Raw genomic sequence first — 12569 nt, 5'->3', positions numbered from 1 at the left:
ATGGAGGAAAAACTGTATTATTGTAGTTTTCTCTTGAAATACTTGGTGAACTTCAGACGGGGTGGTTAACACCAAAAGCAGGTAAGGGGCCTTTAGCTCTGGGCCACTCCCTGTTCTCAGCCTCCCAGGTGAGGAAAAGTGAAGAGAGAGAAATTCAAAAAGAGGTCCATCAAAGACTAAAGGGGGACGAGGTTTTTCGGCTAAGGTCTGGCTCAGAGGTCGCCTAAGTCAATTTATATGTGCCTTTTACCTTGGTGTCCAAAACTTCCAAGCTGGTCAAGGGACAGGGTAGAGGATTTCCAAACAAGAGGAAACACCTTATCTTACGAGTCATCTAAAATGACTCAAAAGACAATATTAAAGCCCAAGAGTGATTAGGCTGCTGAACATATGACCAGCCAATGTAACCTGCTAACAGACTCACAGAAGATATATAGATATATGTACAGATTAATGCATGATTCTTGTGTGCATCAGTAATGCATTATTTTTTTTGTGAGTAGTATTTCATGCTATGAATATATCACAATTTATTTATCTTTTTTCACTTATTGATGAACATTTGGGTTGTTTTCATTTTTGACTCTTGTGAAAAAAGCTACTACTGACATTTTTGGAAAGACTTTTTATAGACACGTTTGCATTTCTCTTAGGTAATACATAGAAGTAGAATTTATAAACAATAAGGTAGATGTATGTTTATCTTTATTAGAAACTGCCAAAGAGTTGTCCAAAGTCAAAGTACCATTTTACACTTACACAACAATGTATGAGAGTTTTAATTGCTGCACATCCTCACAATATTTATATTGTCAGTCTTTTTAATAGTTACTGTCCCAATGGGTTAGAAATGGTATCTCATAGTATTTTTAAAAGATAAGTTTATGAAGGTATAATTTACACACAATAAAATAAAATATACCCATTTTTTTAATGGCTCAGTTTGATGAGTTTTAAAAGTTTAGGCACTTATATAACTACAATCACAACCCAGGTATAGTATATACTGTCACCTATAGTATACTTCCATCCAGTGGAATTTGTGTCCCTTTCCTGTTAATAATGACCGCCCCCCCACACCCTCATGGCAACTTCAGATAACCACTGAGATGTTTTTGTCATTATTGATTTGTTTGTCCTTTCTAAAATTTCACATGAATAGAATCATAAAGTGTGTAATCTTTTTTTTTTACTTTGGCTTGTTTTTTTTTTTATTATAGCCATGCTGCTGTATCAATAGTTTTTGTTGTTGTTGTTGTTGTTGTTTTTTATTGAGTAGTTTCCATTGAATGACTGTGCCACAGTACATGAATATTGTTATTCGTTTGCTTGCTGATAGACATTTGGATTGTTTCCAGATTTTGGCTCTACAAATAAAGCTGCTACTAATATTTGTGTACAAGTCCTTGAGTGGACAAAGAAGCAAGGAAATAATAAAGACAGGAAGTAATGAATTATGAAAATAAAATAATTTAGATAAGCTTAACATACTAAAAATTAGTTCTTTGGAGAGAAAAACTAGACAAACCTTAAGCAAGACTGATTGTGGGGAATATAGAAGGCATATACAATTTTTAATGAGAAAATGAGAGACCTAATTATAGATGGAAAAGCAATGTGATAAATAACAAAGAGCAATATGACAAATAACAGAAGCAATAACAAATAACTTTTTTTCCTAAAAGTATAATAATCTAAATTGTCTAAAGAAGAAAGAAGTTAAATAAATGAATAGTAATAATAAACTTTAGCAGTAGGTACAGATGATAAAACTGAGACTCAGAGTGATAAAAAGTTTACATGGTTTATAAAAACGGGAGTCTATATACTAATAATAATCATTATTAAAAAGAGTTGCTTGTTAAAAATTCTCATGCCTAAAAGAAGATTTACAGGTAGGTTTTACTGAACTTTCAAGGGACAGATGATCTCTATGTCCCTTGATATTGTATATCAAGTATATTGTATATTGTTTAAAATGTATATTGTTTAAAATGGAAAGCTCATGTATATTGTTTAAAATGGAAAGCTACACAGCTCATTTAATGAGACTAGGGTAACCTTGATGTCAAAATTATAGTCAACTTATGAGTAGAAGCAGAAAAATCTCAATTAAATATTTGTATCACATGTTTATAAATAATATGTATCACAACAAGAGGGATTATTCCAGAAATGCAAAGGTGGTTCAACAGTCAAAAATCTATTAGTGCAATTCTTCACATTAACAGATGAAAAGAAAAGCTATATGATTTGAATAGGTGCTCAAAAAGCGTTTGAGAAATGTCAATCCTCAATCATGATTAAACAAAAAAACCTTTTAACTAAGAATAAAAGGGACTCCTCTCTTAACTGGACAAATAATGTTCTTAAAATACTATAGCAAGTATCCTATTTAATAGCTAAAATCCAGGAATAAGAAAAATGTGTTTACCTTTATAATTCATAACCAGGAAGAAAGTTCTCACCAGGAACGGAACTGCCTGGCACCTTGATCTTGGACTCCCCAGAATTGTAAGAAAGAAATTTCTATTGTTTAAGCCACCCAGACTATGGTATTTTTGTTACAGCAGCACAAACTGACTTAAGAGACCAAATAAGGGATTTTGCCCGCGCAGGATTTCCCTCACCTGACCACTCCCTTCTGTACCCTCTTTTCTCTTGGTGTTTGTACTTTTTCTCTCACTCTCCACTTCTTCTCTTCTTCATTTTGTCTCCTAAGTATTGATGTATTCCCCAGGAGAATGTCCTCAGGTCCCCGATTTCCTCTCCCAAACTTGGTGGCCCTAAACTAAATTCACGATCCTCCTTTCATACCTTGTCATTCTGTGGTCACCATGCCAGTGACTGATCTGGGACCTCACTTGCTCCCCAACATCAGAGGTCTCAGCAATGTCAGAATGAGTGGCTGAATCAGAGATTGCAAACCATGGAGTCTCAGGAATATTTTGCTAGTTTAAGTTAAATAGTTTTTATAATAAATGAGAAATAACACAAATTCAGATTTTCATCCACTTTTGAAACCTGACTTTCCACATGACAACCGTAAGTGAGAGTTAACTGGCAACCACCTCCTTTATTCTAGGCATGTGCCATCCCATCTGCTGTGTTGTTTGCCATGGTCTCTATATTGTCTGTTTTTCTCCAACAAGATACCTGACATGCTTTGCTTTTTTTTTATTACCTGCACAGACCTTGTAGCAAGCCGTGTCATAAATTTGTCTGGAAACATGCTGGTGCTTCTAAAAAAATGTCGAATTATTCATTGCATGTGCAAAAAATATAGATACTATTACAATAGTATAGAAATGTGGGCTTTATACTGCTCCAGCTCAATCTTTATACAAAAGAAAATGAAATCAAGTCTTCTATTTCATGAGTGAAGAGGGGTTCCTTTTAGAATCTGTTTATAATTAAGCTCTCTGCCTGTTGTTAATTATAAACATGGCAGAAAAGCAGCCTGATTAATATGTGCTTATACAACATTTAGAAAGAGAGCTTAGAATATATTTAGTCCAAAGACCATGATAACCTACTCTCCTACCGAGGTCAGTGGTCAAGTTCCCCAAGTTTGCTTAGTGATTTCTGCTCTCATGGTTGGACCCATTTATTGAGTCAGTTGGGCTATTACTGAGTAAAGATTTCCAGATCATTGTTTTTGATAGGAGCTATGTGCCACTTTTCTACATCGCAGACTTCATCCAGTGGGGGTGGAGTTAGGCCCCAAAGACACTAGACAGTCACTCACTTTTCTTGGAGATTCAGCATCTTCCTGAGCTGTGCCTCCTGTAAGAGATGGCGCCAGGCTTTGGAACAATGGGTCAAAGTTTGATAGCCTCAGCTCCATGCAGCAGGGGTGCCAAGGGCACACACCTGAGCCTGAACAACTGCTTCTTTACAAACAAAACAGAAAATGACGTTTTTGAAAACTCCAAACAAAAATTTATTGTATTATTAAAGCAGGGATAGATAACATGTAGGAATAGATTATAAACAAAGAAAACAGCTACTAAGTGATAGATGGTCCTTTGAATCTGTTTCAGTTCCCTGATAACATTTTGCAGGTGTAATCAGGTTCTGCTCTGCTAACACGAGGCCACAAATCACCTTTTTGTCAGGAGTTGACTGGTTGTATTTACGACCATATTTTCCCACATATAAAGATCTCCAGGAACCTTATTAGTTTAGGGGCTTTCATTACTTTACAAAAGTTTATGTACTTCTCTCCCTCTCTCATGAAACAGGGGAGACATTTTAAGAATGGGTTTCTTCTCAAAGGTCTGCATATATTTTTTCCACTATACTAAGCTATATTACATAAATAAAAATATGGTGTGAGCCAAATACACCCATAATCAACAAAATAGAGTTTTTCTGCAGGCACCTATCAAATGAAATCAGCTTCACATTGAATTTCTTTCCCCATGCCACCATGTTTCTGAGATCTTATTACTTCTGGCAATGGAAAAAACTGGGTTGCTCTTACAGAAATTCAGTCTGGATAGGTAGGGGAGTAAAACCTGGTCCTCTCAACTCAAGCGAAGCCAAAGAATGAAGTTAATCTCAAATGGCATGATTTGCTGCTTTAGCCTGAGAGTCTTCATGCCCTTAAAAGTAGGGTTTGAGAGTGTCAGCACAACTTGACCACTTGCTTCAATTTCCATTTTTATCTTGGCCGATCTCCTTTGGCTGAATGTATATAAAGTTGACGCTAAATTCAAGGGGGAAAAAAAAAACAGAATAAAAAGAGAAGAAAGAGAAAGTAAGTAGATATTGGGAGAAGAAAATAGGAAAGGAAACATTTATTGAAAACTGACCATAGCCAGGCATTTTGTTTATTTTATCCCATTTAATGTCATAAAACCATAATGAGCAGGTATAGTGTCCATTCTATTAATGAAAGATATGAGACTTTGAGAGAGGGACTGACTAACTCCTAAGCCCATATTCTTTCTGTTACTACATGGAGAATGAGAAAAGTGAGAAGAAACAAGTCTGAAGGATTGTGACCCATTCACTTCGGGGATTTATTGAGAAACTGGTGTGAGGGAGGTGATGAGGCCGGAGGGGCTAAGGTGAGGATGACAGGCTAAAAACGATCATTTTAAAAGGCTGAGAATCAAATATGAGTTCCCAGGAGATCTGGCCAACCTCTTGACAGCAGAGGCTCATGTTTCGATGGTTTGGGAGTGTTTGGAAGGATTTCGTAGTTCCTTGATTTAGCTTGATGTGAATGGCGAGTGGTGGATTATGTCCCATCCATTAAGGAGCAGGATGTGGACAGGTGCCAGACATGGTCTAACTGAAGTGTTAAAAGATTGACTCTGCTCGTTTTGTGGAGAACAGACAACAAGGGCTCAAATGTAGAATTAAGCAAACCAGTTAGGTGGGTGGGGCGAGATAGGGTGGTGGCAAGAACTAGAGTGGTAGTGGTGGAGAGAATGACGAGTAGTTGGGCTTACATTATATTTTGAAGACAGAGCTAATATCATGGCTGAAAAGATTGGAGGTAACGTTTGAAATTGAGAAGTCAGGGATTATGCCAAGATGTTCTTTTTGGCTTGATTGAAATTGCGATGGGAAAATATCAGAGCAGAAATATTTTTGAAAAAGTAGAAGAGGAATTAAGTCTTGTTTGGGATGTAATAAGTTTGATATATTTATTAGTCATTCAAGTGAAATTTTTTGGAAGACAATTGAATATGCGAGCCTAAAGATATCATATATAAGTGGGATATCAGGGCTGGAGGTACATACAGGAATGTATGGCGTTTAAGTCCATGAGATTGGGTGAGATCACTATGGGAGTGAGTATCAAAAAGGAAGAACAGAGGTCCACGATACAAGGGCCATTCTGGCTTTCGTGTTAAGAATAGCCAGTGAGCCATCTTGGAGCCATCCACAATTTCTCTCTCTTACACTCCACATCTAGTTTATCAGCAAATCCCTTTTCTAACGACCTCCACAGCTGTCACTTCGATCCCAGCTGCCACGTTAACTCCTCTGAATGATTGCAGTAGCTTTCTAGCTTTGTTATGGCAGCCAAGCCGACTGATACAGATGGCAGTGACTTCTTGCGGTGCCTGATCTCTGGGTAATAAATAGTACCCCTCTCTCCCTCTCCCCACTTGGTTCTCTAGACCTTTTAGCACTTTTAAACTATATCTCCTCTATTAAATCTCTTTTTGTGCTGAAAATGCCTAAGGTGATTTCCATTTTTCTGACTAAATCCTGACTGATATTATATTTGCTACCAAGCATGAGGGCATATCATGTTATACCAAACTTCATTTATCGATATAGGTGCAATTGACAAAGATTTTGAAGACTCTATGTTATCTGGAGCAGCTAGGAGTGGTTACTGTCAGTCTGCTTGTTTAGTTAACTGAAATCTGGACTTGACAGTAGCCTAATTCAATGAAACTGAGATGCCATAACCTCTTAGGGTAACGAAAAGGAAGGAATCCAAAGGCTTAGAGAGAGGAAGGTTGGAATACATTTTTTAGGTGTGATCCTCCCACATTCCACCATGAGGAGACAAAGCATTGAGAAATTCATTGATGAAGGAAAACCATAATTCCATAAAACTCTGTCTATCTCTTGCTAGCTAGGGATGAAAGTGGTAGATACCACTTTGCAATACACCCCCAGAGTGGCTGAGGCCAACTGGCAGCACTTAACTGCCTGAGACTACATGGACCCAATTATTGAAATGGTCAGTAGGAATGAAACAGCAATCTGAATGTGGCGACCCATTATGGCTGTTTGATTGGTATCCTTAGGACTGATAGGTCGGCAGCCAACTAAAGCAATAATTATAACCAGAAACATTTGAGATCTGGACAGTAGGGAATGAACTTGTGTCACCACAGTGAAATTGTGTCCTCTTACCCTGATCCCAGACTCAAGCCAGTTCTGTGATTTGGAGCCTTTGGAATGAATGAGAGACTGGGTTTCCTTGAGGAAGGAGCCTGTGACACTACCACATTATATAGTGTAAATATTCCTCCAAGACTTCCCCGAAGGACCTGCATCTATATTATCAGAATGACAGTGAACTGAGGAAGGAGAAATAACAATATCATGAGGAACTGTAGGTAATAAATTGGAATTAATGTTAATCCCTGGGGACTTGAAATGCATCCACAGTTTGCCAGAGTGTAGGCTTATGGATTTGGGGTGATAAATGGAGCTTTAGTCTAAATGCATCTCACAGTGGGCCTACAAAGTCTTTTAATTTACCTTGGGACATCTACTAAGTTCCTGAATGCATGACTGGAATAGATCCATTGGTAACTGGCAGAATCACCACCTTGGTTTCCTGACTTATGGACTGAGAGCTATGAAGATAGAAAGATCCAAGCAGAGGTCACTGGGACTTCCTCTCCCTATCAATACCTTGGGTGCATTGCAATAGTTAGTGCCATCATTAAAGACTTGAGAGATGCAGGGATGGTGTTCCTTCCATATCCTCGCTTACCTTGCCTGCTGGCCTGGCAAGAAGGCAGATGGATCTTGGTCTGTGCGTTGTTGGAAACTTAATCAGATGCGATTCCAAGTGCTGCAGCGATGTAGCTAAAGTAGGTGCCGTGGGAGACTGAGCCACCTGTTCATCCAACTTACTTATGTTTCTGAACCATTTCTACTCAATTATGGCATGGTGTTTTGTATGCCCAATGCTGTAAACTAGGATTCAGATGCTACCCATCTCGTAATGAGCAGCTGGGACTGAATTGTGCTTTGGGCTCCATTCAGGCATTCAGTCTCAATGAGGGCTCAATACTAAGCCAGAAGCTCTTTATCAAAGTAGAATAGACATTCGAAGAGGAGGACATGGCTTTGCTCCAAAACCTCAAGGGGCTGTACTTCTACTGGGGCTTGCCAGAGATTCTGTAAAGTATCTTTATCTGCTGCAGACACCATGAGCATCACAGGATCTTCTGCATTATAAGGCTCAAGTGGCTTAATAAAAATTCCCTAAAATTTGATCCTTAAATTTAATTTTTTACTAACTGGCCTAATTGCAAAGGCTTCTCTTGCTCCCAGCCTAATTCAAATCTGGTGACTTTATGGGTTTCTTGATAAATGAGTCAGAATAACTAATGCACGTAAATGTGGTATATACATAGCATGACCTGACATTCCAATTTGCCCAGGCCAGTCCCAGTTGATCTTAAAAGATAAAATTTCCACCAACACATAGTCCTTAATGTTTTATTCCCTTGGGCAAACATTTTCATTCTTACATAGATCTTCACCATTTTACTTTCTTGGAAAAATACTTTGACTCCTTTATAGAGCTTCAATATGTTACTCCCTTGGACACATACTGTGACCCTTTATAGATCTTTAATATTTACTTGGCAAATACCCATCCTCTTTGAATGTATGCTATCAGCACCCATTTCAAATGGCCTATCCGGAAAGTATCCAATTTATGATGGCGAAGTCTGATCCCACAATCCTGTTGGGTATCATGTGGTCGTATCTCCCTCTGGGACCTCCTCCCCTAGAGACGTCTAGTTAATTCTCAGAAGATTCTTTATATAGGAAAGAAACTTCGATGTGTTAAGAATATGGTAATCAACACCTTAAGCTGGTAAAACACTGACCATCTTCCTTCTTGCAAAGCAGTTTTTGCAAATAGAAGTCTTCTTTTAAAATTTCAAGTCCGGGGCCTCATATTCCCATAACATTCTCCACTTGCCATTCCCATGCAGATGCTTTTCTAACCCTAAAGTATGGAAAGTTTTGGTTAAAAAATTAAATTTAAGGATCCAATATTGGGGCATTTTTATTAAGGTCACAAAGTGGGAGCATGCATTGGCTTCCAGTCTTGCCATTTCTCCCATGGAGAGAATAAAAGATATAGATACAGAGGCCAGAGAAAGGTTACAATGAAAGAAGAGAAGGAAGCTGGGAGTGATGGGAATTTGTAGGAAGGAAAAATGACGGAGAAAGGGTGGGGAGAAAAAGCTGCTGAGACTGTACCGTTCTGCCCCTTTTCCACCTGCAGCGCAGGGCATCCAAGTGGCAAGTGATTTCTTTGGAAAGTAACATGCCACCTACATTCTGTAGGAAACCAGACCCAGGGGAGGTGGCTGTGGGCCACCTACTTGCTCTACTACCACGGTAAATTGACTGTCCCATCAGTGTGACCCTAATTTTGCTGGCTCTTGTTCTTACTTTCTAATACTAACCCATCAACTTCCTGAAAAGCAGCCACTCCAGCTCTATAGGTGTCTTGCCTGTCCATTCAGTTACTCCATAATTTTCACCTCTTTCTTCTTCCTCTTGTTCCACTCAGTGCTGTATGAAGAGGCACAGCTATAGCTTCAGGGGCCTTCCGAGCTATCTCTCTCTTTCTCTGCTCCCTCTGGGGTTGGGGGGGCGCCCAAGCTCAGTTACATTCCTCCTCATGACCCAAAGCCGGCACCACGCATTGCCGTATAGATGCCTGGGGCCAGAGGAAACAAGTGCATCCTTCCAAACATGTTTTTACCTATCTTTTAATGTTATTTTTTACCCTTAGAATATTAAAGAAGTTGAACAAATGTTGAAAAATGAATAAGCGGGTACATTAAAATTCACATTATTTAAGGCTAAAGATTTTATTTATACTCCCCCAAAGAATTTATTATAATTTTACTTTCCTGGCTTGAATGGAAGCAAAATCATCAATAGTGTCTCCAAAATCTCCTTCTGGGCAGAGGTGTGGGGGTGGGGGCACAGGGACTTGCGGGGGGAACTAATCATTAAAAATTGCCTTGTCATGGCACCATTGGATCCTGCCTTTACTAAAAATTTGGTATTTGTTCATGAATTTTGTGCATTAATTTTTATTTTAAAAATATTGCTTTAATATAGTTTTTATGCTGATTCCTGAGTTTTTTTGGCACCCTTAAATGTGGTGCCCAAGGTGAGTGCCTCATTTGCCTCACCCTTATCCTGGCACTGACAAAGCTACACCTTTCAGGTCAGAGGGGGCAGAAAGTTCGTTGTTAGCAGACACTTGGATGGATCACTCAAACAGACAGATTAAACATGTGCTCCAGCACCTGCAAAGTAGGCACACCCAAACCCAAACCCAAACCCAGTGTTTTAAACTCTATATCTGATATGTTGCTTGCCTCTTTTTCCTTTAGTTCTTTTTCTGGAGTTTTCTCCTGTTCTTTCATTTAACGCGTGTTTGTTTTCTCATTTTAGCTGCCTCTCTGAATTTGTTTCTATGTATTAGGTTGATCTGATATATCTCTGTCTTAGCCAGGTGGTCTTATGTAGTAGGTGTTCTTGTGGCCTGATGGCATAGTCTTCCCGATCACCTGTGTTGCGGCTCCAGGAGTGACCCTGGTGTGCTTGTGCATGCCCTCCTGTTGTAGCTGAGCCTCAATTGTTGTTGGCACATCAGGAGTGGGATTGACTCTCAGGCTGACTGGCTGTGAGGATTGGCCATGCCCACAATAGATGAGCTGCTGCGTGGGGGCTGACCCCATGGAGTGGGGTTTGCCCCAGTGGATTTATGCACCTGTTGAAACCACTCTTGGGGTACTCGCTTATGCGGTTAATCAGGTGGTACTCTGTTGAGGCTTAACACCAGCCTCTGGGTATGTTGGTTCTGGAGCCCCTTTGGAGGGCCTCCCATGCAGGCCAAGGTCAGCTGCTGCCTATGACTGGCCCAGGGCTACCTGGTAGGAGATATGAAGCTATCCATATTTGGTTGCTGCCTGAGCTGGGCCTGGAGGTATATGAGAGAGGCCACATGGTGAAACAGGTTTATTGCCACCAATACCGGGCCTGGAGGAGCTCAGCAAAAGTCCCGGGGGCCCCTCAAGCCTGAGGCTGTCTGCTAGCTGCCCATAAGTCTCAGCAGCTGAATGAGCCTTGGGGGCACCAGAGTTGGATAAGGCAGAGTCCAGGGAATCACCAGAGTGGGACAAATGGTGTTCCCCAGGTTAATGCAGATTCAGATTTGTTGCCAGTGCTGAGCCTGTGGCCGCTTGCAAAAGTCTCAGTTTATATGGAAGCCAACCGCTGCCCGCCTCAGGCCCACAGAGCCCCAAGATTTGTCTAAGAAATACTGTAGCTCGGGCCGGGGCTGGTTTCCCACCACTGAAAATGTCTCCTGAGGTGTCGAGCGGAGGCCTGTTACTTGCTGAGGAAGGAGCCTCCCTCTTGCTGAAAGCACGGGTTGGGGCTGGTTGCCCAGTAACCACCTGAAATTGCTACTGAGCAATTTGCAAGTTGGGTGGGGCGGGGTCTCAGGGAATCACTGGGGTGGAGCAAGTAGATCTCACTAGGCCCACGCAGATTTAGTTTTGGGCCTGTGGGGGCAGGGCTCGACACTGGCAAGATGGCGCTCACCTGCAGGCTGCACCAGAGGAGGTCTCAACACAGGGACAACGTTAGCTGTCCCGCCAGCCCTCGCGCTGAAGCCACACAACTCAGTCTTTCCCTGTATGTCTCTAGCACCTCCTGAGCTGCTGTCCCTCCGCCGGAGCTCAGGGTGAGTTCCTGCGAGCGAGTGAGTCTGTGCGCGGGCCCTTTAAGGGGATGTCTGGTTTTCCAGCTGCTTTCCGTCTCACGTGGATGGCTGGAATTGCCACTGATTTTCACAGCCATATTTTATGGGGACTCCCCTTCTTGGCACCTGAACTCTGGGCTGGAGGGCCCTGGTGTGGGGCTGGGGTCCCTTGCTTCCCTGGGGGTAGGGGGAGAATAGCACTCAGCTGCCAAGATATCCCTCCCGTTGCTCAACCACCACACATGGGAGTGGGACCATCCCATTTCACATCTCTGCCCCTCCTACCAGTTTTGATGTGATCTCTTCTTTATATCCCCAGTTATAAGGATTCTGTTCAGCTAGTCTTCAGATCGTTCTCTAGGTTAACTGTTTCATAATTTAGTTGCAATTTTAATGCAGTCATGGGAAGAGGCATGCACAGCATTTATCTACCCCGCCATCTTGACTGGAACTCCTCCTCCTTAACAGCACTTTTTTAAAGGAGGTGAGAAGACAGGGACAACCCCATCATTTTTTCAGCACTCGGGGCTCTAAGAGTTTGTCTGGCCCTGCCATACCAAAGTCAGTCCTGCAATGTGTTACAGAGTTCTTAGTGAAAATGTCCCTTGTAGTTTGGTTTCCTTTGGCAATGAAAGTTGTATTGGAAGATGGATTTGTAGGGATTTTGAATTGGCCTCTGTATCCAGTACAGAGGTTTTTCTTATTGGGTCACAAGTTATCGTCTTGCCTCTATTCCCTTAGGAAAGCTTAAGTCCCAGGAGGCACCTCCATGCTCAAAACAAGCTTCTGTTGCCAGAAAATCTTCCAGGCATACGTGGATTATATTTGATTCAAAGTGTGGACAAAGGCTCTTTCTGGGACCTAAACCATAAATGTTTAGCTTAATGGACCGTCCTATAGCATTCCTTAATGTTTCTGGCCATCTATAATTAATGACTAGTGGGATGGCCATTTATAACATGGGATATATGGTTGTCCCAGCATAGGGGGTTTGGTAAGGTGTAGATGGAGAAGTTTCTGGGGGCCAGGCGTCAAGGCTCTTAATTAT

The sequence above is a fragment of the Pteropus vampyrus genome, unplaced genomic scaffold, assembly GCF_000151845.1.
Source record: "Pteropus vampyrus isolate Shadow unplaced genomic scaffold, Pvam_2.0 Scaffold173, whole genome shotgun sequence".
Lineage (NCBI taxonomy): Eukaryota > Metazoa > Chordata > Mammalia > Chiroptera > Pteropodidae > Pteropus > Pteropus vampyrus.
Note: the sequence above shows the minus strand (reverse complement) of the source record.